We start from the raw sequence: 5,367 nt of genomic DNA, 5'->3' as shown, positions 1-5,367 counted from the left end.
CACCTTGTCCTGTATTACTTGATATTTTAACAAGTATCAGGTACTCTTTAACAAGAATACAATAATATTTACAAAGGGAAGTATTAAATTTTAACTAGAGAAATTTTTTTGGCAAATAATTTCATAGACTGTAGATGTACGTTTAATCTTAGTTTGTACAGTAGATAAAATAATTTATATCGATAAAATAGCAAATGCCTAATAACCATTAGCATATTATTATATTATCCTTTCTGGTCTCAGCTGGAAGAGTTAACTGCTGTCTTCAATATGGTAATGTGGCCACCTCTTGGTATGTATTCCTTTAGCAACCTAATCTGTCAGGAAATATCCAGCAACTCTGAAGTAAGCCTACAGATTAGCAAAATATCAAGCCCATCTCTCTTCCATTTCCCCTCTCCCCTCCCCCACCTGAAAAAGAAAAAAAAAGCTTATTTTAAGGAAAACTATGGAGCTACCTTTGGGCCAGAATAATGTGGAAAAATTACATAATGCTGGTTATTTAAATAAGTTTAGGAAAGCAGATTAGAAGCAACAGGATAGAACCTCTAGAACCTAAAATAATATGGAATAGTGAGGAAGGATCTACAGCTACAGAAGCAGCAACTGTAAAATGAACATTTGTCATACTTCAGGAGTTTCTGAGATCAGTACTTTATTATAGTAGATTATTATATTTGATGGTCATAGTGTTGACCCTGAAATCTTCCTCAGAAAGCTTAGGGGTCCACACCCGGCAGTAGAATTTTACTAAGCAATAAGCCAAGGCATTTTAGGACCAACTCCATCAAAAAGATGGTTTAAAAATTTTTTAAGCTATCATTTCTTTAAGATGTGAATAAAAAGTTCACTTATATGAATCACGTTTATTCCTGATGATGTAAGATAAAAGGAGATATTTGTGTTCTAAAAATAACAGCATTTAATCTTGGGACCTGTCCAATTTAGGATATATATAAATACAATTTATAATGTTTCAAGCTCAGCCAATGTCTTCATGTGCTAATGAGCAAAGCAGTTAAAACAGATTGTTAGTTTGAAAACATGACTTGTAAATGTGTGCAAGATACAGTACTGCTACAGCTAATAATGGTAAGCTGACTACAATGTCCTCTCCTTGAATTTATATATAATAATATTTTATGTCATATTGATTGTAAATCATGATTTCCAGCCTAATTATTAGTTCATTAGTGTTTTTAAAACAATTACCCAGATAGCCTCTTCTAGGTGTCTGTGTGTGCGTATACATGTTTTAAGTGTTTTCAGTTGTAGTAATCCTGATGAATGTTAATCCTCAAAAAAAAAGAAAAGAATTATGAGACATTTACTTCTGTTTTAAATTGATTATAAAATAACTGAAATTTTGAATATAAATCAAAGTCTATATATAATTTTCTTTGTATTAAAATACAGTTTAGGGAGATTTGTAAAGTTTTATGAACCATTACTAAACCTGCTAATTTCTAAGGTCTATAAGACAGTTTTATATATATCTATTTCCAAAAATTCCCCCAATATTAATATATTAATATTCTAAATTAGTGAAAATTTGCATTGACTTAAAATGTGAGGTAGATATTTTTGTTTAAATATTGTTTAAAATTTAGTTCATTTAAAAAATTCTGATGTAATAAAACATTGAATAAAAGAATGCTTCTACAAACAATAAAAACAATATTTTTCATATTCAACAGAACAGTATTTTAAAATGATTGTTATTTATTTATCTTTTACATTTTCAGTACATATTTTAGCTAGTGTTAGGCTTCAGGAAATTGTGACACGTTTGTTAAGTTTTGTTAAAATGTCTTACTTCCATACAGTTTTTTTTGGTAATTGAACAAATTGGTTTTCTTGTTTTGTTCTTTGCAGCAGAGGAGAACAACACACATCTTGGGGAACCAACCATAGGGTGTCTCAGAGTGTTTAAAAGGCCCTATTACAGGATTTAGGCTTGTGTTAATACAATTCATGGCAGTCTGAAATAAGTCTTAATAGAGCCAAAAATCACCCTCAGGTGTTCTCTTCTCTGAAATTTTAGTCACATAAACAATATAAGTGTTTTATTATCTTTCATAAAAGGTTTCTTTAACTGAACCCTGTACCTAGTAGTACATTTTAATTTCCCTTTAGAAACTGAATTACAAGTACTCTATTCCTCATTTGTTTAATCTCCTGACAGTACTTTGTGTGTTTGAGAATCTGTTGTCACTTTTCAAATAAATTCCAAAATATGATTTTTGACATTAGTAAAGACTAGACATTCTTATATCTTTGCACTAGAAATCATTATATTTTCTGAAGAAAGTCTGCTTGTGAATACATTTTCTTTATAACAAACTTTCTTCCTGTACATTTTCTTTATAACAATTTTAGGCCCTACTGTGTCGTATGGGGTATAGTGGTCTGAAGAGAAATGGTTAAGAGAATACTTATTCCCTGGTGCAAAGCATATATTATTGCAGCTTAGGGTTAGGTTGCTCATTTGAAATTCTTTTGATGTGCTGAGGTTGCAGTTTGGAGATTAATTTAAGGAAAGAATGTCAGGATGATTAAGATGGCATTAGTAAAATAATTTCCTATTTTACATTTTGTATTAGTAGTAACCATGGTTTCAACTTTTCTAATTTTCAGCAAGATATCCACAGGTTTTTACTTTGAAGATACTTAATTTGAAATTTGCAAGTGCTTGGAAAAAATTCCTGAAACATCCCTTCTGAACAGTTCGATGATATACTAATGCTGTCACTGAGATTTAAGTTAGATATTAATATGAAAAAAATTTTAATGAAATATTTTGAATTTACTTGTAATTAGAGTATATGAAGGTTATTAATGCCTATGGGGTGGGGAAAGTAAGCTTTCCTACCTGTAATAATTTTGTTAAATTAACACTTGGAATATAAGTAAATTAGATTTATCAGGAGTAGAAACCTTAGTTTTTCTATAATAGTTGCCACTGAGCTGTTTTTATTAAAAATCAAGCAAGCAAAAATATCTTACCAAAGTACTTATACAGGATCAAATGAAATTACACAGAATGACTGGTTATGGGAGAAATTTGTCATCTGGTAATAAAGAGAAAAAGCTAATATAAAAGTAGATTGGTGCTATTCACAAATAAGTGCTCACTGATGAAGATAAATGATTGAAATTCTACATTTTTCTTGGTTTTATAGTGATTCTTTTGTGGAATTAATCAGTTGCTATTTAAATATCACTTAAATTGTGTGCACCATTTGATAATGAAACAACCCATATGTTTTGTAATCCTTATGCTGAATTACACTCTGATAATTTAGTGTCTCCATAGAAAACAGTGAAAATATTCTTGTTGATGATGATGGGCCTAGGTACTAAGTCCCTCATACTCCATCTTCTGTGCTAAATGGGACTTAGGAAACTCTTTAGCCTAATACAAATTTATTTTCCAAGGATGGTACTGGTGATGGCCCCAAGAATGAAACGTTCAGAAGAAACAGCATTCAAATTGGGTAACTTGAATGTGAAGAGATAGCAGATATTCATCAGCTATTAATTGACCCCTTTCTATGTGCCAGGTACTACACTAGGTGCAGGAATACAATGATGTGCAACAAAGACCACACATGCACCCTAATGAGCCAGTATTTTTTGAAAGATAGACAATTAGTTTAACGAAGTGTAAAACAGTTGCAACAAATGGAGAAAGGCCTGTGGTGGCAAGGGAGTGTATAACAGAGGAATTAGACAAGAAAAGCCTTGCTGAGGCAATGATGCTTAAGCTGAAATCCTTAGGGATAAGTAAAAGCTAACTAAGCAGAGAAGGGAGGGAAGACTGTTAACAGACAGAGGGAATAGCAGGTGAGTAGAAGGAAACGAAAACTCGTTTGGCTGAAGTTTAGTTGTTTGTGAAATTGAGCGGGTATATTGGTACCACACCATACCTGACATTCTAAGCTATGTTTTCTTTGTCAGAGCTTTTAATTAGAAATACAGTATCTGAAACATGTGCTTTTAAAACTAAGGCCAAGGTCTGCAATTCTACTCTTGATATATCCCAACAGAAATGCATGTACATATGCCACAAAAGACATGTGCAGAGTAACATGAAAAATTGGACATAGCATATCCATCAACATAAAATGGTACAATTATATGGTGGAATCTTATGCAATGAAAATGAATAGAGTCTTGTGCAAGAAAGTGACCACCAAAAGTCTTAATGCTTATCCCTAATGGGGAGGGAGAAGAGTTGTATTTGGAAAGACTCTTGAGGGACTTTAATGGGTGGTTTTTAATGATGTATTAAGCTGTATGTTTCATGTACTTTTCTGTATGTGTGTTACAGTGCATCCTTACATTGTTATAATTGTTTTAACGTAGTTAAATTGCCACTTTGCATTTTACTCTTTTTCATGTATTATTATGCCATAGCCATCTTCATGTCATACAAACTTCATAACCATTTCTTCAGAGAAATCTTCCCTGAATCTTGTAACTGTCCAACCATGTGCCCCAGTTTATCTCTATCACATCATGGCTTATTTCCTTTGTAGTACTACTACTCTTGGTGTCTAGATTTTGTTTTTATTTTTTTCATTCGTCCACTGTAATGTAAGCTCCATTGGGGCAGGGACATTTTCGGACACGTTCATCAGTGTATCCTCAGTACTTTTGTTGAATGAATACATGAACCTGGTCATTGAATCCCGAAATCATATTCGGATCCAGTGAATTTCAAAACCAATAGCTTAATTATAGTCTTTCATAGATTGTTAGAGTTAGGCAAAACTCTAGAGATCACTAATGAGTGTAATCATACGTCACTATACAGATGAGGAAAGTAAAGCCTAAGGAAGTCTTGTCTAAAGTAACACTGTTGACCGGCAGAGTTGGAATAAGAGCTTATGTCTTCAAACCCTAAGTCTAGTGCTCTTTCCATTACAATGTGGAACAACAGTGTTGCCAGTTAAGAGAGCAACATAGATAGTTGCCTTCAGCTCTAATCCATCATATAGATTATTGAAACACCCTTTCTTTCTCTTTACTTTTTGATCTTTTCCATTCCACTTTTAAAAATCCACTATTGGGCTTCCCTGGTGGCGCAGTGGTTGAGAGTCCGCCTGCTGATGCAGGGGACACGGGTTCGTGCCCCGGTCCAGGAAGATCCCACATGCCGCGGAGCGGCTGGGCCCGTGAGCCGTGGCCGCTGATCCTGCGCGTCTGGAGCCTGTGCTCTGCAACGGGAGAGGCCACAACAGTGAGAGGCCCACGTACCACACACACACACACACACAAAAATCCACTATTAGCTCTAGGCTTACAAGTGCTACACATTAATATTAAATAATTAAGGTTCAAAGGGCTGTTGTGAGGTTTAAG

This window comes from Pseudorca crassidens, chromosome 14, assembly GCF_039906515.1.
Source record: "Pseudorca crassidens isolate mPseCra1 chromosome 14, mPseCra1.hap1, whole genome shotgun sequence".
Lineage (NCBI taxonomy): Eukaryota > Metazoa > Chordata > Mammalia > Artiodactyla > Delphinidae > Pseudorca > Pseudorca crassidens.
This window is presented reverse-complemented; position numbering follows the sequence as displayed.